General features: G+C 30.9%; 1 protein-coding gene and 1 long non-coding RNA gene across 7 annotated transcripts in view; one reads left to right on the top strand and one right to left on the bottom strand.

Annotated features, from left to right (window-relative positions):
- LOC129943304 (protein CREBRF homolog) overlaps positions 1-21,325 on the top strand; it is a 141,907-nt gene that overhangs the window by 83,672 nt on the left and 36,910 nt on the right. For 3 of the 6 annotated variants that reach the window (XM_056052640.1, XM_056052638.1, XM_056052639.1), the window contains exon 1: positions 14,967-15,562. The exons of 1 other annotated variant lie outside the window; for it this stretch is intronic. The gene's annotated coding sequence lies outside the window, so the exon portion shown is untranslated. Of the gene's footprint in view, positions 1-14,925; positions 15,563-21,325 lie in introns of those variants that run through there. 2 more of the 6 variants (XM_056052635.1, XM_056052637.1) reach the window with 2 other exon arrangements.
- LOC129943306 (uncharacterized) lies at positions 14,723-15,213 on the bottom strand. The gene is made up of 2 exons (XR_008781202.1): positions 15,080-15,213; positions 14,723-15,003 (listed from the first exon to the last, which is right to left on the bottom strand). It is a non-coding gene; the product is annotated as an uncharacterized LOC129943306 (long non-coding RNA).

Genomic DNA, 21,325 nt, shown 5'->3' with positions numbered 1-21,325 from the left:
GAAGATAAATAAAACATCCCCAACATTTTTTTGATGGCGAATAGTTCAATTTCGCACACATATATTATTTAGGAAAGAAAACAAAAGTTAACAAAGCAAATAAATTTTTGAATAAAAGAAATTTTTTAATGTCAGCGATCAATAAGAAAATTTAATGCAAATTTTCTTGCAGTAAATAACTAACATTGACTTTGACTGTTTGATCGAAAATCACTTTTATACATGGAAAACCTCCGTTCAACGTTAGCAGAAGTGACCGGAGGGTATTTCAATGCTAAAACTTCAGCAATTGTATAGTCTTCAACTGCTATGGATTTCTCTCCTAACAAAGCCATTGCAATTATTTTTAGTTTTTCGAAGCCAGTATTTTTTTCCATTACATGTTCTATTTTTTTCTTCACTGATTTAGCAGCCTGGCTGTTAATGCTGTAGATTGTCTTCACCGCATCACTTATAATTTGTGTGCTGGAATTGAGCGATTAACCACGTGATTAAATTTTCGAAATTGATGTAACTATAAACCCATAGCTTGATGCCTAAAAAAAAGCATACAAAACACGAACAATCTTTTCAAAATGCTTGGCGTAGTACTTCACCGCTTTGAGCCATGGCCCTCATCGCGTTATGATTGGTTGTGGAGGAAGTTCCAGTCTAGGTTTTATTTCTCTAAAAGTCTTCATCTGGATGGAGCTTTTAAAAACACTTTTTTCCATTTGCCATTTTATAAAGCGGTCAATGTTAGCATATTCACTTCTAATTTGTTCACATTCTCCGCTTTAACATATACGGAGCAGCGTCTGATAAAAAAAGGAAGATCGAGTCTTTGTTAAAATCTTCACCCAGAATTCTAACCGTATCATCGAAGAGCCGGCGATTATTGAGTAATTTGTCATTTCCAGTTGAGCTATACATTTAATAAAAATGTTTCTTTAGCGAACGTCTCATCTGGATCCAAAATATCAATGATAACATTTCAACATATCTGTTTGCTGTGTCTGTTGTCTTGTCCATAAAAAACCATAAAAATCGATATTATTTTTTTTTTATTGTATCGATTGTTTTTTTGTATAAATTGTGTACATATTTTTCGTGAAATGTTGTTTCTGAAAGAATTTTGTGCTCGGTATATTTTTCCAAAAATGAACGAATTTCATTGCGAATTTTGAACAAGGATATATCTCCCCCCACAAAACTACCACACAAATCTCTTTCAAACTCTGTATGTTTTGAATCACTCTTATATTGTCCAAAAAACTGTTGCGTTTCATGCCTTGACAAGCCTTTGATAGCAAAAATATGCATTTTCAGTGAAATATGCAATAATATGCCCTAACAGATGACTTTAAAAAGACGAAGATTTTAATGAAACGCATTTCTATCACAGTTCCGTGTTAATAGTGATGTTAACAAAAAATATGGTCGAACATATTTTTGGTTGCCCTAGTCATAAGTTTTCAAGAACTTGTCAGTAGAAGATCATTGTCGGGCTCAAGTGCAGTTATTTCATTTTTCTTGAATCCGGCTTTGCCAAGCAATTTCGTATGAATGCTGAGGAAACTCTGTCCAAGCTGTCTTAACAAAGTATAATGCCTCCATGAAATTAATTTGTTTCGATAACTCTGATACAGTTTTTTCCATAACCCATTTTACAAAGAATGTGTTTCTAAATTATTTCTCTGTAGAAGAATTTTGTATGTATTTTGGGTTATGCTCACCAGGATGAGATGCAGCGATACATAAAAACAACAAAATATTCCTCTTCTGCATTTTAATTTTTCTATAAAACTGCATTAGCCAATCTGTAATTAAATCACGAGTCATAAAAGCTTTCTTGTTAAGTTTCCAAGTAACCGGCAAGTCAAGTCCATAAGTCGAATTTTTTTGAACGCACGAGAAGGGTATGTAACAACGAAGGAATTTTCTTCATAAAATGGTCAACATCTTGTCTAACATCAGCTGATTCACGCGATACGCATTTGAAACTTATGTTTTTATTCTTTTTCGCCACTTTTAGAACCATCCGTCAGATCCAATTTGTTCACCTTGACTTCCACTGCTATTGCTTTACGAACAGACCTAAATTGGAATGTTTTAATTTCTTGCTCTGGAAAACGTTGCATCCAGACTACCATTTGCTATGAATGTCTTCTTTGGATTTAAAAATCTCGACATCTTATATTTTTCCTATATTAAACCTGGAATATGAAACATTTTAAATATACACGCTTTTCATTATTGTCAATGACTAAAGAAAACCTTTTCTTTTTTTGTAAATCATTTAATTGATTCAAGTCTCAGCCAAGTCAGTGGAGTTCTTAATAATATGAATCGACAAGTTGGCCTCATATTCTTATCAGTCACTCTCTGCCCCTAAATTTGTTCAGCTATTAATAATTATCGCGCTCCCTTGCTACTTACATTCTTCCCTAACTCGTGCCTAGAAGTTATTCTCAGTTCAGATCCTATTTTGAATGATTTGTGTTAAGTCCAAATTTCCCAAATAAACGATTATATCAATAGAGTTCCATTTAATTTTGAATGTCCAACTCACTACTCTAGGTACCTTGGTGATTATCTTCATTTCAATGATCTATACAATCCTCTTTACAAGTAATATTTTCATAAAACACAAGCTTACTTTATCAAAGATCCTAAATCTAAACAAATGAAAGTCAGATAAGTATCCACCCTCCTTTTCCTTGGATAATGACACTTCAAATGATAATAAAACAATATTGCTAATTACTTTGCATCATATTTTAAAAATTCATTCTCCCAAAATTCTCTTACACCACATCCGAATTATTTTATTTTATTTTCGATGGCCCATTCTTATATGATTGCAATGCTCCATCACCCATTGAAAACAAATTTTCTCAACTTTATGATGAATTCACTCCGGGCTCTGATGGTCTTCCTGCCATTTTCCTAAAAAATCTCCTCTATTTAAAATATTCTTCCTTTTCTCAAGGCTCAAGAAACATTTCCTTAAATAAAGAAAAAATCTTTTATACCTTTTATTGACAAGTAAGAACTGAAAGGGGAGGTGATAAACTATCTAGCAGCTGTTAAACTTGCTCCTATCTCAAACATTTTTGAAAGCATTCTATATGAACTTCCTCAGTAAACAATAATTAATTCAAGCACGGTTTCTTAAAAAATGGATCGACCTTCACAAACTGTAGTTTCATTCACCTTAAGTGCTTTTGAAAACGGAAATGAAGTTGATATGGTCTCCATTGACTTCAGCACAGCGTTTGACAATATTTCTCATAATCTTATAGTCTTCAAACACCTCTTATGGCCTGAACGAACTTCTGACCCGTATGCACCTATAACCTCAAACACTTTTTGACCCACCCTCACTCATAGTTACAAGTTTTCATTTAAGTCAATTTTCAAGTTATACTAAGAGCTTGAATCAAGCGAAATAAAGCCTCCACTAAAATTGAAAAAAACACCAATAATCAAATTTAGAGTGGACATTCAATTTTTTATTTTAAAGCTTTAACCTCAACATAAAATTTGATTATTAGTAAGGCCCAGTAACTGTACATATGTCAGTGTAATAAATTTCGTATTTTTATTGTATGATTATTACTTGGGGTAAAAAAAAGTATGGTCACATCATTGCTATTTTAATCTATGCCTCACACTTTTATTCTCTATTGCCTATTCCTTTTTGGCTTTGTTATGAATACCGAGAATAACAACAAAATTGAAACCAAAATAAAACTATTTATGTGTAGGTGTGTCAAATACCGTCATCCAAACCATACACAAATTGTTGAATATCTATATATATACCTATATGTACTATGTAAGACGTAAGTATGTGTGTAAGGAATTTTAAGGGACTAAAAATCGATAAGTTTACATTTTTGTTTGCTTTTATAGGTACACATAACGCCTATGTATTTATATAATATAATGTACAGACCTACAAACATAGATTTAACGTACATAAACACTTGTATATTATTTGGGAGCGTTGGTATTTATTAACATATATATACAACTCATAATAAGTATTATCCTGACTCCATATTTAATGATTTACATTTAATTGTAGGAAAAGACTTCAAAATATTTAAATTTTAATAAAACGGACAATCTGTTCTTATGACAGTTATTGTTTACCAATCGACATTTTTGAAATGTCAAGTTGATTCTTAATCACATTTATTTATTCAAGATCTTGATATTTTCCTTGTGCTTATATAATTAAGCCAACAAATTGAAATTCAGGACAGTTTAAATGTCAAACTGTTACCATTTTGCCAACCCAAATGGATATATGTACATATAGTTAAACCATCTGCCTTAGGGATTATTTCCCATAGATAGGACTTTTTCATTAGCTTTCGGGCGGCAACAGCCCTTTTTGTAATAGCTCACAGTTTTTCTATGGGGTTTAAATCTAGACTTTGAGCAGGCCACTCCAGAACTCTAATTGAAATATCCACTTTAGTTCACTTTACTTCAAATTTAAATTATATTAATAATATTACAATTAATTGTAAGGAAATCATGGGTCGCGATAAGCATTGTTCCCTAGAAGAAAAAGCTGTTATTTTAGTCCTTCGAAGTTAGGGAAAACCTTTGAGGGAAATAGCCAGAATAATGAGCAGATCTCTCAAGTTGGTTGGAAAAGCAATTTGACAGCTAAGAGCCAAAAAACACCTCTGAAAACCAAGCAAAGCAACCCAAAGTGAAAGATCGTTTGGGCCTAAAAAAAAAGATCCTTACAAGTCTTCAAGGGAAATACAAACAATCTATATCTTCCAATAGCTTTCAGAACCGTTCGTAGAAGACTTGTTAAAGCGAACTTGCTCAGAAGGGTCGCAAGAATGGTACCCTTTCTAAAGAAAACAAAATATAACAACTCTGTTTAAATTCGCCCACGATCATTTTGATTGGAGTGAGCCAGAAGGAGGCTAAAAGTTTAGGAAAGTTTTGTGGATGAACGCAACAAAGGCGCATTTTGAAAAAGAAATTTTTTGATTGTAAACAGTCGAAATGTTTTTCCTGAACACCGTTCCATTTTAATAAATATGATTTAAAATATAACCAGCATAATGGTTGGGCTCATCAGAAGATGACCATTATCTACACCTTGTCTTCACGCATATTTTCCATAGCAAGGCAATAAAATAGCTACAATTCATCTTCTTTGAAGACTTGTAGCAACTTTATAATTCGCAGTTGTTCTACTCGTATGTAGCTCGGATTATATGAAATCTCGATTTATTGGGGAAAATTTGCGTCAAGACAAGGTGTAGATAATGGTCATCATATGATGAACCCAATTATTACACCGGGGCGAAACGCATATTCAAACATTTAAGCTGGTTATATTTTAAATCATATTTATTAAAAAAAAAACAAACATTTGTGCGGAAGTGATTGACAAACCGTTAGAGGGCTTCTATGAAAGAACTTAATCCCAAATACAACCAGAAAACGACCAACAATGGTGGCGGTAACACATCCAAATCAGCTCAAAAGTATTTTAAAGGCCAACAAATCAGCGTATTGTCGCTATCCCATTCCCAATCGCCTGACAATTTAAAATAAGCGCTTGGGAAACATTTAACAAAAAATAAAGCCGAAGTGTTGATAATGGTTCAACAGGAGTGGTACAATAGCCGCGTTTTATTATCACCGTGATCTGATCCGGATCTTGGATTTACATGCATTACAACAACAACACAAGATCCTGCTTTGTGTTTGGATCCAAAATTTAATTCTTTTTTTCACAACAAGGAGCGCTCTATCATTGTGATTTCACATGTAAATGTTGGTATCATTGCAAACAAATTAAATAAAACCTGTATTGCCATATAAACATTTTAATTTGACTGAAATAAAATATTTTTTTAAATAAAAAGCGAGAAGCTTTACATTTATTTATTTGGTATATAATCCATGAAATAATTAGATATTTTAACAAAACTAATTAATTGGTGAAATTCAAATAATTAAGTCCAAAAAATGTATATTTGACATAATTTATGGGTATTATTTTCCCCAAAAAAAAGGAGCAAAAAAAAAATCATGTAGCAAAATGTTCTATTAGCAACCCTGCTTTAAATGTCAAAAAACATAAATAAAATCGAGAAAGCTGCAGCAGAAAAAAATGTTGAAAATACTTTTACATGGACATTTTTTGAAATCATTCTTTTAATTGAAAATACTTGTAAGAAACACTTAGGTGACATAAATTAGAACTCAGGACCGTCTGAACCATCTCTATGAAGATAGTAGTTTTGAAATGACGGTGGGTTGTATGTAACACTTTTAAGAATTTTGTATGATTTTCTCTCGAAATTCTTGGAAGTGTTACATACAAATCACTGTCATTTCCAAACTACTCTCTTCATTGAGATGGTTCAGACGGTTCTGAGTTCTAATTTATGTCACCTAAGTGTTTCTTACAACCATTTTCAATTTAAAGAATGATTTCAAAAAATTCCCATGTAAAAGTATTTTCAACATTTTTTGATTTTTGTGATTTGCACATTTTCAGAAGTTGTGGAGCTACAACTGGAACTTGAATCATCATCGATAAGATTCAATAGGGATAAAATTGAATTGTTTGATTCTTCGCTTTCATCGCTTTCAAATAAAAACTGCAAATTATAAAAGTTTTTAATAGAGAAAAGAAATAAAAATTAAAATGAATACTTCGATCAACCACAGCAGCTTCCATTTTGGGTATTTGTTTATATTTTTTTTGCTTCGAAATGTCACTTTTGAAAGAACGAATTTGACACTGCTACCAAACTTTAAATAATAAAAAATATGATGATCCAATGCTGTTTTATTATCATGATCTGATCCGGATCAGATCACGGTGATAATAAAACGCGGCTAATATTTCAATTGACAGATGCAGCCGATTTTTTGACTCAATGTCCAACAGATGTCACACTGTAATTAAAGCTAAGGTCAAGGCTACCAGATATTGAAATAATTTTTAAATCCAGAATAGTTTTGTATTAAATTTAATTTTTTAAATCTGTGTACAGTGAACCAATAAACAGTTGTACAGTTAGTTTTCTTTTGTTAAAGTGCAATTATCTATGGAGTTAATTGCAATAAATAAAAATACTTCCAAAAAATAGGGATTTTTTTACCTCCAGATTGAGTCAAATACATTTTCTCAAATGAATTATTTTAAAGAAAAAAAAAAACAAAATGAATGAATAAAGTGCGTTTTATGAAACCAAAAAAAACTTGAACACTTTGTAGTTCCAATACTGTATAGAACCGTTATCCAGTAGGCTTTACCAGATCATCTCTATTTTGAAAGTTTTAGTTTTTTCATGTTGCTAGAGTACTAATTTGTTAAAAAATTGTGAGAGAAATTGAAAAAATGGAAACAAACAAACTTCACGGGGCGAAAAGAAAAGTCTATGAAAAATCGCTGATATTGAAAAAATGGAAACAAACAAACTTCACGGGGCGAAAAGAAAAGTCTATGAAAAATCGCTGATATTGTGAAAAAGCAACATTCCAGTGCGTTATTAATTCTTACAAAAAAACGGATTTTTAACAAGAACAAGTAAAAGTGGGAGAACGAGAAAAATTGATACTGAACAAACCAAGAGGATTATAGTGAGGATTGTATTGTACAAAATAACCCCAAAATTTCAGGAGTGGAAATAGTGGAAGACCTCAATAGAAACAAAATTGTCCAAGTTCATCCACAGATGGTAAGAAATATTGTACATTCGAAGGAGTTTAGAGGTTTTACGCCTAAAAAAAAAAAACACTTTTATCCGCCATAAATGTAAAGAAACGCCTACAATATACCAAAGAGTATATAAATAAGCCAAAAGAGTTTTGGAATTCCGTTATTTATACCGACGAATCCAAATTCAAGATTTTTGGATCCGATGGGCAACATTTTGTTTGGAGAAAAAGGCGTACAGCATTAGATCCGAAGAATGTAAATTGCACAGTAAAACATGGCGGGGGCAGCGTTATGGTGTGGGCTGCGATGGGAGCAATTGGAGTTGGAAATTTTCAATTTATGGAAGGGACAACGAATAAGTTTGATTACCTGAACATCTTGAAAAATAATTTAAGAAGTACTGCATCAAAATTGGACCCTGGAGATAATTTTAGTTTTGTTCATGACAATGACCCAAAACATTCCTCGTTGATAGTGAAGGAATGGTTGTTATATAACGTGAAGAAGTACTCCCTCATGCACCTCAAAGTCTGGATTTAAATCCAATTGAACATCTTTCTTTAAAAAAAAGTTGAGGGAAAGGAAAGTAAAAAATAAAGAACAGTTAAAAGATGCAATACAGAGGATATATGTAGATCGAAATTAAGCCAGATGTTACAAAAAAATTGGCCCTTTCAATGCTAAAGAGGTTGCAAATGGTTTTAGATGCAAAAAGACATTATACAAAATATAAAACCATTTGGGTTTTCGAAATGTTGCTGTTTAATGTGTAATTGGATTTTTTAAATGAACAAGTTTGTTTTGTTTTATAAAATAGACTTTCTTTGTTTAGTTTGTTTTTTTTTGTATTAAAATAATCTATTAAAAAAAATGTATTTGAATTAATCTGGAGGTTAAAATCCCTATTTTTGGTAAGTATTTCGTTTTTTATTGCAATTAACTCCATAGAAAATTGCATTTTAACAAAAGAAAATCGACTGTACAACTTTTTGTTTGGTTCACTGTATCTATTTTAATGTCCACGAAATTTGTTTCTTCTTTTACATTTATGAATATAAAATATTTTATGTAATAATTTTACTATAAATGATGCTTAATTTTAGTTTGAAAGAAAAAAAAATAAGAAAATGAAGACCAAAATTGAAAAAAAAATAATTTCTTGAGTCAATAAAAATTGAATTTTTAAAATTGTGTTTGGTGTTTCTATTTTAATTTCCATATCTGTACATACCTAACGAAGTACCTCCATATTGACATTTCCTTTCTTCTACACAAAAAAACCCACTCTTTCTTAACACGTCAGATAAGTAATTGTGATTTTTGGTTTTCTACATACTTACCGACATACAAAATGACAATAGGCTATTGGCAATAGCTGTTTTTGTATTCCTACATGTCCTTTATATTTCAACCGTGAACAGCATTTTATTTAAAATTGTATTTTTACTTAGGCCAAAACAAAAATTAAAACCAGTCTTAAGACCAAGTAAACGATCATCATCATCAAAATACATCACTAACAAAGAGAACAAAAATATAACGGCAACTGTACCATTAAAAAAAAAAACAAAAATTCCCCAAAATTAAATAAAAATAAAGAAAATACAAATTGATAACAAGCGCGAGGTAATCAAAAACATAAAAAGCTTTTATACCCCAATACAAAGGCACATACGAGTAAAACTTTAGCGATAGAAAGAATGTACACAAAACACAATTTAACGATATCAGACCACACAATACAGAAACAAAACAAAAATGAAAAAGAAAAAGAACAAAACAAAAAAACAAAAACACTAACAAACCCCCAATCCCCATATTATTTAAAGTAAAGTACATATAATGAAGTATGAGAACATGAAAATAAATAAATAAAGAACTCTCGCCAAAACAAGAAAAATACAAAGAATCCAGCTGCCACAATATATTGTTAAGAGTTGCCTCTGCAACTTTTTGAAATAAGGGGCCAATTATAGCATTTATGGGTCTCTATCATTCAATATTGATATGCTATTTTTGACAGGTTGGTTATAGCTTTCATTAAAAATGTTTGTTCTTATTCACAAATTTCTGGATTGGAATCAAAAAAATGAGTTTAGAGTTGATCATTGAAAGCAAAATTGACAGATATGTCAGATGTGAAATTGACACTCAACTGAACTAAAAGAAAAGTTCTGGGTTAAATAATGTACGAGCTTAAAATGTATACCAACCAACACAAATTTAACTCTCTTTCTCGCTTTTAGATCTCAAAACGAAATGTTCAATGAAAGCTATCAGCTAGGTTTCCAAAATCGAGTGAAATGAAATCTAAAGGGTCTTGCACATGAGAGCGAACAACGAATGGACGAACAAACGTGATTTTAAACATTTCAAAAAGTCAATTTCAAACAGAAACACATTTAAATTATAAGAAACCAATTGATACTTGTGTTAGGATAATAAAATTTGCATTTTGTTCTCTTAAACAAGACAATTTTGTAAAAACAATTTGGTAGTAACGAATTGCAGTGTGGTTGCTTCGAACTGTCAAACTCAATTCGCGTTCCACATACCATTCACACTGTAAGGAATAAATTGTTCGCACTCAACTTAACCTGAAAATTATACCACTCTTGTTTTGTTTGTTGAGAAGGGTAATTATAAATTGACATTTCGTCGCTGTCGGCGAATAGAAATAGAGCTCAAGTGAAAAATAAGCGAACATCCACAGTTCGCAGTTCGTATCTTATGTGCAGTATTGAAAATCGAGTGAAATTGTGTTCAGGGTTCTGTCAATCGATCGATTTCATAACTTCGAATACTTTTTGAGATCACTTCAAGTAGAATTAAAACATCTGACATTTAGCAAATCTGTCAATAAACAATTTTGTTCATTGTCAAAATTTGTATAGTTTTTTTATGTTTATATTTTTTAATCTGTTTTTAGTAAGATAAATATAAAATATTAATGTTTTTTCTATTTGACAGTGTTGATGCACATTTGCGATTCTTTTCGCAAAGCAGTTTTCAAATATTGGTTGGACAATACTTTGGGTTAGAAATACTCTGGTATCGAAGTATAGTTTCTGAATGAGTCTTAAAATTGTTTGAAAGAACGTTATTTTTAGTATAGAGAAGACATTTGGCATGTTGAAAAATCGTTTCGAATGCTTTGTCTCTTCCCTCAGATAGAAAGTAAAATCTGCAACTTTTCACGAATGAAGTGCATTCCATTAAAAACTTAAGTTTTATTTTTTTAAGAGAAGATTTAACTATTTTTTAACAGTTAAAAATTTAAATCAAATTACTTGAAAATCGCAAATATTGAATGTAGAACACGGAAATTCATTCGTTTTGAGTAAGAAAAATAATATGAAAGTGATATTGATAAAAGGGAATTTCAGAACTTCAATCTACATTTTGAATAGATTTCAATTTTATTTCATGTGAAAGGTAAATGTAGAACCTAACTGTGTAACTGCTGCATAAATTCATTGTTTTTATTTTTTAGATATGTTTATTATCTTCATCCACTAGAAAGGTGATTTTTTGTGCCAGTTGAGTTATATGCAGTTCTAAAATGTCATAAGACAAAATTAGTTTAGAACAAACCCATTTTTGCTGTGACGTGTGGTTTATGAAAATTATTTAGAGCATACAATACAATAGGATGCGGTTTAGACAACTGTCCACATTTTTACTTGTGACATATAGGAACTGCATATATGGCAAGTTTTGCATTCGTAAAAAAATTTGAACTTGAAGTTTGAATCAAAGTGGGTTCCCTTTTTCCGTCCTACTGTCTGTCTGTCCTGGCCCTCTACAGCCCAAACCATTGAGTCGATTGAGTTCAAACTTGCAAATTAAAGTTTGTAGTCAGTTTGCGTTAGGCGTTTTTCATTTTTTTAAGACGAAAAGTAACTGTAATCCAACAAATCGAAAATTCGAATTTTTCTTAAAAAATAACCGATAGATTTTTATTAAACTTTCTCTTAAATTGAAAGCTATCTAACTCGTTCGATAAAGTATCCAAAAATCCACACATCCAGAAAAGCTTATTCAACACGAAATTGAACGCAGCCAATATTATCTTCATTAGTTGCTGTCATTTTTGCAAGCTGTCTTCTAAATATCTAACCTTTTTGTTGGTTGCTTACCTTTTGAACGTCTATTATTCTTAGTGTATTGAAGTCGTTAGATTCAAATCTGGTTAGCTGTCTCCTAAAGTTACCATTGATACCATAACAGCATAAACAGTTATATAGCGCTGTTCTGCTGAAAAATGTCAGATTGTTATCTTAATTTAACTGTTGTATTTTCTCACGTGATCCTATGAGCCTTTGAAAAACGCAGCTCTTGTAAACAAAAACATTCAATGATGACTGATAAGCTTATAAAATATATACAAATGAAAATGCAGTCAATCATCTAAAATTCCTGAATTCAAAAACCCAAAGTATAAAATACTTGCGTAGAGTCAAAAAGCTTACTGGGCAAGAAGATTTTTTTTTTTAATTTAATACATCGGCGTTTACGCACTTGCTTTTAATTTTCATTTAAACAGAAAATGATTTTACTTTTTTGTTTTCCAAGGTGTTAGTTTTGTTAATATTCTTTATTAACTTTCCACATGAAGTCTTTGTAATCAAGGTCCCTAGAATCTAATCACAAAATTTTTAAAGAGATGTCTGTGGGTGGGTGGGTACGTACGTTCGTACATCCGTACGTTCCGGAAGCTGTTTTCATCGTGCATGTCTCAAAAACCAGTAGAAATATCATCTTAAAATAAATTTTGTTATTCAGATATTGATTTCAAATTATTTCTCTCACACAAAATATTTTTATGAATATTTTGTCAAAGCTTTAAGCAAGACGGACGGGATCGAAAGTTATCATTGTGGTATCATCCCATCCTATTTTTAACTTCCCAAAGGAAATTATTATAATGATTTGTCAAATTTAAAATGTTTACATTTCTCGACGTTTCAAGGTCCCAAAAGTTGAAATAAAAGATTTTAAGAAAGATGTCTGTGCGTGCGTGTGTACGTACGTTTGTATGTCCGTAGGTTCGCGACTTTTTTTATCTTCCATAGCTGAAGAATCAGAAGAGATATAGACTTAAATAAATTTGAATAAAAGAAGAATCAGGAGAGACATCGACTTCAAATAAATTTTGTTTTACAGACTATAAGGCAGAAAGATGCAGAAAGGGCTCTCAAGAAAATTGCGTGGGTGGTTTTTTTTACCATAGCATTTTAAAAAAAAGGTAAACAATTTGGTTTACCCTAAATATATCATGAACTATAAGTCACAAAAACTGAACGAAAAAAATTTGTCAAATCGAAAATCTAACGACTACAATATGATTTTATCTCCAAAACAACTTTTTGCAACAAAAATACTGTTTTTAACATCTTGTTAGATTAAAAAAAATCGAATTTACAGTTTTTTTTTTATAAAAAATAAAAACATAGAAAAAACAATACTCAAAGTTAGTAAAAATTGAATTTCGACACAATTATCTTTTCAAAAATTTAAGATTATGGCTTCCAATTAATTTAACTTATAAAAAGTATTGTTTTCAACGTTCGGAAAAATTTTAAGGAAAATCGAATTGACAGTTTTTCTTACAAAAATTAAAAACCTAAAAAAAAGAACAATATACAAAATTGGTTAAAATTTACTTTCGACTCAAAAAGCTTTTCAAAAATTTAAAATATTGTCTTCAAACTTCAAATCGAAAATATTGTTTTCGATTTTCAGTAAATTTTTTTTTTTAATCCAACAGTCCGTTTTTTCATAAAAAAAAATAGTACGCAAATTTGTAAAAATTGATGTTCGTTTCTTGATATATCTCAAATTAATTTCATTCATCCAATTTGTAAAAATTAAAGAAATGCTACTAAAATTGATAAGAATTTGTTTTTGACTAAAAATCTATTTAACAAAAATAGATTTTCAAACTAAACTATTTCTTTATATGAAAAATATTATTGGTTATTTTAAAATTTGTAAGAATAATGCAACTGACAACTTTTCTCACCCAATACAAAAGCCTGCAAACTTTTAAGCAAGACAAATCAACAGACTGAAAGTTTGGGTCTCCCAGTCCTTTTTTCTAAATTTCATTAAAGCAGAAAAAGATATATACTTTCCAAGTTTTTAATTTTGTAAATATAATTTGTTATTAATTAAATTTTCTTCATTACAGACATATATCAAAAAACCAATTTAACAAAAACAAATTCATCAAATCTATGTTGTCTGAAAATCAAAAAAAAAAAACAATAAATGGTAACCCTACCACATTACACACCCCTACATCCAGCTGTGTACATATATCAATGAATGAGTGATATAAAGATTAGAGTAGATAGACGACTTATAATAGAAGAGTGGTGCCTCTGAGCGAATCCAACAACAACAAAAACAAACACACAAAAAGCACAACCTTAAAAAAGCTCTAAAATTCAATCAAATTCACATTGTATTTGTGCGAATTGAAAACTTTTCACCAATCGGTCAAGAACGTTTGTCAGTGCTAAACGCGATTCGCAACTTTATCTGTTATAAAGAAATTAAATTTCAAACTATATTTAAAAAAACCAACATAACAAAGTTTATAAACAATCAACAATATTTAAAAAAATAAAATACATAACGATTCACTATAAATTGTGGAAAAACTAAAGTTTTCTTTCTTTTTTTTCAAAATTTTATTTGTTTATCAAAATATTGTTACATATTTACCCACAAAGGAATAAAAATACAATAAGAAACAATATCGCGTGTTTGTTTTTGTGCTTTATGTAAGAAAATCTACAAATCTATTATTCGAAATAAAAACAAAAATACAAGTCTCAGTTATAGATTTTCCTGTGTAGAGTTAATGGATTTCAAATCCACCCCCAAAACCACCCTGTGTTACCCTTGATACTTCAAGTCCATACAACAACAAAAATTAATTTATGAAGATAATTCTTAGAATAAAGTGAGGAAGTGTTTTTGAAATATTTATCTTCAAAGCAAAAATCTATTAAATTTGTTCGTTTTTTTCTTCAATTTAAATCTGGTTGTGTGAATTTGCAAACAATTCAGCAGATAACACCCCAAAACAGAGAGATATAAATTTTATGTCATATGAATGAGTGTGTGAAGAAAGAAATACAATAATAATAATAATAAAAAGAAAAACAAGTTCTATTTAATAAAATAAATATAAAAATATAATTCGGGTTGAATTATTCCAGTATTCTTTTTGTGTTGTGTTCGTCTCTCTCAAGTCTCAATCGAATGTTGTTGTTTGCGTTCACTACCGAAATCTGGAAATAGCCAGCAAAATAATACAAAACCATAATGGTAATTGGTTAAAAGTGTTTTTTAATTATTTTGTTTTACCGTTTTTGTTTAATTTAAATTTAAATTTTTATTCCTGTTGGTGTATTTTTAAAAAAATATGTACACAAATTTGTGTTACACTTGCTGATGTTGTGAATAGAATAGGCCAATCAAAAGTGTTTTTTCGATGGCGGAGAAAGAATAAGTGGCAAAAGCTTAATTTTGAAAATAAAGGGGAATATTCTTACCAAATTTTGTTGTTTTTTACTACCTATAGGTATAGATGTACATATATTAAAATAAAATAAAAATAAAACAGAACAAGAACAAAAACAAGACAGAAAAACCGGGAGGGAACGGAAGACGAGTTTGTTTATTTATTTCGTTGTTGGTGTTTTTCGATTTATCTTTCGTTCACTTGTTTGATCGTTTGCTGCTTACGTGGAATACTTTTTGTTTTTAACTTTCGATTATTATATACCTACATTTATATATCGTGAGAAAAAGGGACGAAATTGAAAAACAAGAAGAAGGACGAAAAAGGTTAGTTTGATTTGGTTTTTATTTTTTAGTGTCATTTTAAATGTCTCACATGTCATTATGTACCTACCTATCATGATTTAGTATTAAAAATTCTGTTTTGTGGATGGAATATTTTTTTATTACCTTCTTTATACCGTATTTCGAGTTATGAAATTTATATTTTTATTTTTGATTATATTTATTTCATCAGCTGATGGAAATACTTATGGATTTAGGGGTTGATTTTTATTCAAAAAGTTTAAATAAACGATGACGAGTTTTTAGGTATCCATACTTCTATCTTCTTCTTTTGTCTCTTGTAAAGTACCCTATTCTTGTTAATTTTTTAACACCCCCGATTTGTGTGGGTGTATGGGTTTTCTTTCGAGGGGAGGGGGGATGGTGTGTTGATGAAAGATCATGAACCAGAATTGTCTGGATTTGAAGAAAGGGGTAGAATAGGTACAGTGGTTGTCATTAATATTCGATTTTTATTCTTAAACATACTTTTGGTGTTTTTTCTCGTAGTAATAGTTGAATTTAGGTTTATTATTTGGTTATTTTATAAAAAGGTATATTATACCCTTAATATTTCATTAAAAAAATGGTGCAATCACTTAACTGCACTAAGATATACGATTAACAACGCAAAAAGGACACATGTAAGCGCTTCATTAATATTCGGTTTTTTGTTTTCTTTGCTGAGTTTGACATTTCATTCGAATAACAGTTTGTCTATTCAAGAGTACCGTCAAAATAAGGAGTTCACTAGACGTTTGCAAACATTTTTAAAACAATTTAGTGTAAGATCGTCTGGTTTTATTTAAAAAGTTAAGTTAAATGCAAGCCTTGAAAAAAGAAACCTTGTTATTTTTCATCATATTAAAGGGGAAACATAAAAAAAATTGCTGATATTTTAGACATGAATTCAAACACTGTCGGTGATATTGTTCGGAGGTATAAAAGAGAAGGAGGGATCGATGGGTCATCCAAAAAAGTTAACAACGAAAGAAGAACGGCTTATATTAAGAAAAATTAAAGCAAATTTTCGTTTAAGTGCACCAAAAATTGTGCAAGAAGTGTCAACAGTACGCCGAACCATAAAGACAAATGGCTACAATGGTCGTGTTGCCCGAAAAAAAAATCCATTTATCAATTTTTATGGAAATAAACAAAAAATACGAATTTTAATGGCACTCACTGTTCAATACATTTTATGAAAGGCTTTGGAGATACCTATACATATTAAGTCATATTTGCTGACTCATGCACCTGCTTTGAATTGATTATAAGAGCTTTCCCGAAACAACTGAGAATCTTTTGTTGTTGAGTTTTTAAACCACATAGAAAATTATTGTAGTAGGTTCGATTCGTCGAAATGAAAATGTTTACATTTCACAATGTGTTTTAAGATCCCTAAAATCTGAATCAAAGATTTTTAAAGTGGTGTTCATGTAATTATGAAGAACAATTCAAAATTTTAAAGAACCTGTTGTTAAGGGTTTAACAATTTACTAATTAGAAATATGCCAAATATTTAAAAAAATTGCTAAGGGAGTTCAAAATTATAAACATTTGTCAACTAGTAAATTGTGAATTGTCTTTTATTTAAAAACGAACACCCAAACATGTCTAAAAAGTGACAGTTCGTGAAAATAATGACTGCATTACAAACACGCTTCAGCTTCTGCTTCACTTGACGTTACGAGTTCCGCCATAGGAATTCAATGCATGCTATCACAATGCAGCTTCGACCTCACTGTTCATTAGACAATCGTAAGGAAATAATGTAATGTTACGTAATGTGGCTCCAAACAGAAGCTTTAGTTCAAATTTGTTGAATAGTTGCTTTGTCTGACAGCTCAACAGCTGTAAAAAGTCAATAAACAAAATGTATTTGCTTTTGCAAGGATTCCCATTGGTTATTAAAGGCTGTGTAAGCTACTTAAACGATAAATTTATTTTTTTCGATTTCAAAACTCATATATTTTTTGATTTTGAGAAAAAATAATAGCTGCTAGTGCCAGAAGAGCCATTTTAGAAATGTCATATTGGAAGTGTCGTTCAAAGCAACCTCGAAGCAGGCCCAACGTAACTCAGACGAAGCCGAATCTGAAGCGTGTTTGTGTTTCAGCCATTAGTTGCTCAAAAAAGATGGTATTTGGTGCAATTCAAGTTCATCAAAAGACTAACATCTTTGAAACCTCAAAAATAAAATCAAATGATTGAAAATGAACCCCAAAAGAAGGTTCAATTCAGAAATAATAAAAGAAGCTGTTTCACCCCAATTGGGTGAGGAGTTATCAGACAAAACCAAAAGGCGTCGCGTCGTCTTCTACAACATAGGGTAAGTTCATTAATGTAAAAATGCAACAAAAATGCAAGATTTGCGTTCATAAATGTAAATACACTGCAATACTGCAGTCGGTAACTCTGTTCAGAAAAAACAGTCTGACAGCTGAAATGCGATCAAACCTGCAGCCATTTTATTTCTGATGCCGCTCTGCAGGAAAATGTCAGAACAAGATGAGTAGGTAAAATGTTGAATATTTATTATCTACATTTTTGTCGAAAAATAAAATGATTGGTTAATAAAAATTTTGAATATAATATTTGTTTCATTCAAAATATTTAAATGTTCTAATAAAACATTTTAATTGAATATTTTAAAAGAATTTGGTTAAGACACTAAAAATCCAAAACCCGCGTAACTCAAAAGAAAAAACTCAATTATTTTTGTCATACATTTTTATAAGCGCCTACTTGGATGACAGTTATGAACTGGTTTTTGATATTGTATATCTTCCGCATTCTTGCAGTTTTTCTGTTAATAAATGCATTGCATGAATTTTATCGTCATGGCTTGTGCAACTAGTTGCATTTTTGAACTCACCCATGGACTACGTGGAGGCATTGCCAGAAAAAAAACCACATACTTCAAAAATATATATTTAAAGAGGAGTTTGACGTTTGGTAAGCTTCACCTTAATAATGTCATGCGATTCTGAAAAAACATTCTTTAGAGTGATAAATCCAAATTTAACTTATTGGGGTGAGATGGTATAGTTTATGTTAGACGTCCTTAAAATAAAGAATTGTATCCTAAATATACTTTGCAGACCGTTAAGAATGCGGAGTAGGAAACAAAATGGTCTGGGGTGCATTCTCTTGGCATGAAGTTGGCCCATTAGTAAGGATAAATGGTCTAATGGCCCAACATGTCTATAAAAAACATTTCATGTCGTCAAAAACGCTACAATACAAAGCATATCACAGCGTAAAATACAAACTCAAATAAACTCATTGCTAGCCCTGGGGATCAAAAGATTTTGAACTATAAAACTAAACATAAATAGCCTTGAACCATAAGTGTAAACTTTCTTTTTGTTATATTTGTATGTTTAAAGGGTGTTTTTTAATAATTCAATATTATGGCCAAAAATGTATCTTTTTTTAAAAATCTAAAAGTTTGCAATTAAAAAAATATTTCGCTTCCACTTTACCCCAAAGTTAGAATAATGTTTGCAACGTTGCCCCATTTATTATAAAATGCCAAATCAAGTGACAGCTGTCAAAAAGACAATCTCCGATAAAAGTATTGCCAGATTAAAAAATACACGCCTAGAAAAAAATCCGTTCAAAAGTACGTATTTATTTATTTTAAAACATAAACATTTTCATATGACAGCCACACATATTGGGAATATTTAAAATTTTATAAATAAATTTAATTATTATATTTGAACACAAATAATGCTCAACAAAGAATATTTTTTGATGTAGAGAAACAATGTTAAAGAAAGAACTTAAAGAAAAACGATAAAGGAAAAAACAAAAATTAAATTGATTGTGTATTTTGACGTCAGATGTCGCGTCGCCGCCACGCTGCCGCCACAGCTCGCTGTTCCTACATACAAACATGTTATACTTTACGTATATTTAATAATATATTTGGAATGATGCAATACTTGCAAATGATTGGGGTAGTTTTTTGTTCTGCTGTGTATTGTGGGGTTTTTCAAGTCAGTCCATGGTGCGTGATTAAATTATTTCTTTCTATATTTTATTGTTTATTCGTGTTTTTAACTGAAACAAGTGTTTTTGTTTTATTTTCTTCTAAACACGTTGATTTACTAATGAGTTTTTAAATTGAGTGGGCGATTGTATGTTTGAAGTTTATAAGAGTGAATATCAATTTGTGAGATTCTGAAATGTAGGTAGTTTTTGAAGTTTGATTTTTTGATTTCAAACCTCAAACTAAGATATAAACATATATATTAGTGAAGGTGCACTATGGCGTATACGCACTTTTTTCCAAATGTATTCATTGATTGAAATTATTTAAATGTGATAATTGACTACCGGAAGTAATCTTTTAGTGTTGTTTCTTATCCCTTGTTTAATTTACTTATAGTTATTGAATTACAGATCCCAGTTTTTGTAGTGCAAACTAAGCAAAGTGACGTTTAATTAGGGATTGATCTCGATTTTTGCTGAATAAAAAAGTTTAGTGGTTAAGGTTATCTTATTCTGTTTTTACCCCTAATATAATACCAAAACCCATTCAAGTTGAAAAAAAAGGACAAAAATTGAATTTTTAACAAACTTGTTATCCTGACAACATTCGACAGAAAGTATGTTGAAGCGTTAAATCAATTAACTCAGCTTGTTGATGAGCTACCTTGAAATCTTGACGTTGCAGGTCAATCCACCAACCAACCCTTAGCTTGTTTTTACCTCGGATGCTAAAAACACAAAATCAGTGTAATTACCGCCTCCAGGCACATCAAACCATTGTATCGTATCTTCTTACGTAACAAAAAACAGTTAAAGAAAAAACTTCTCTAAGAACCCTTTGGCCTATTGGGACGGTTTTAATAAATTTTTTAAGAACTTTAACTGGTCACTTTGCTGCTCGATAGTGACGTGGATTCCAGATCAAATATAATAACAAAATTAATTTAGTGGGAAATGGGAAATTTTATCAAGAGTATGATAACATCTATCGAGCCCAAAGAGAACTCATGATTTGATTCGAGGTGTAAGGAGTTTATTAGAATCAAAGATAAAAGTTTTCAGATTTATAAGAAGAGCGTGAACAATTTTATGGGATGAATCTTCTTTCCTACTCGTCGGTAAGCTTTTCCATATTTCCTAATCTACAGGTCTTTTTCTAAACGGATAAACTGCATTTGTCCAGCTTGTCCCTTCTTTCCAAGGCCATGGAAACCAAGTTGATTAATTATGAGCTTAAGAAATGACTTGAAGAACAGAAGCTTTCATAGCAATAGGTCCGCCGGTGATTTTATGGTCTCCGTTTTGTCCCTACCTCTCTTCCTTATAACATAAATGGTCTCTTGTCTGTCACTTCTAATCCATTAAACTGTTTTGCTGAAGACAGTTCCGTTTTCATACTTGTTTGTATATTCTGTAAAGAGGTTATTAGGGACAAGAAGGTTTTAAAGCCAATCCAACTGAGGTAAACCGGAATAATTTCAAGCAAGCCAGGAAGGCTTGCAACGTTCATATTCGACGGACTAAATTTTTACATGACCAAAAGTTACGCCAAAAAATACTGCAATGTCCCAAAGTCAGTACAAATTTTTGGTCATTTGTAAAAAATATGAGGAATTCTCCGTCTTTCTCGGTTCCTACGTTCGTCGTCAATGACACTCCTGTTGTTAGCTCTTTAGAGAAATCCTTCGCCGCCAATTCAGCGCTGCCAGTGAGTGTTATGACTCCGCCTGTTTTAGAGCGAGTTAGGGATTCTATGGGACGAAACTT

This window comes from Eupeodes corollae, chromosome 1 (genome assembly GCF_945859685.1).
Source record: "Eupeodes corollae chromosome 1, idEupCoro1.1, whole genome shotgun sequence".
Taxonomy (NCBI): Eukaryota; Metazoa; Arthropoda; class Insecta; order Diptera; family Syrphidae; genus Eupeodes; species Eupeodes corollae.
The sequence above is the reverse complement of the archived record's forward strand: the minus strand, read 5'-3'. Positions and strand labels throughout refer to the sequence as shown.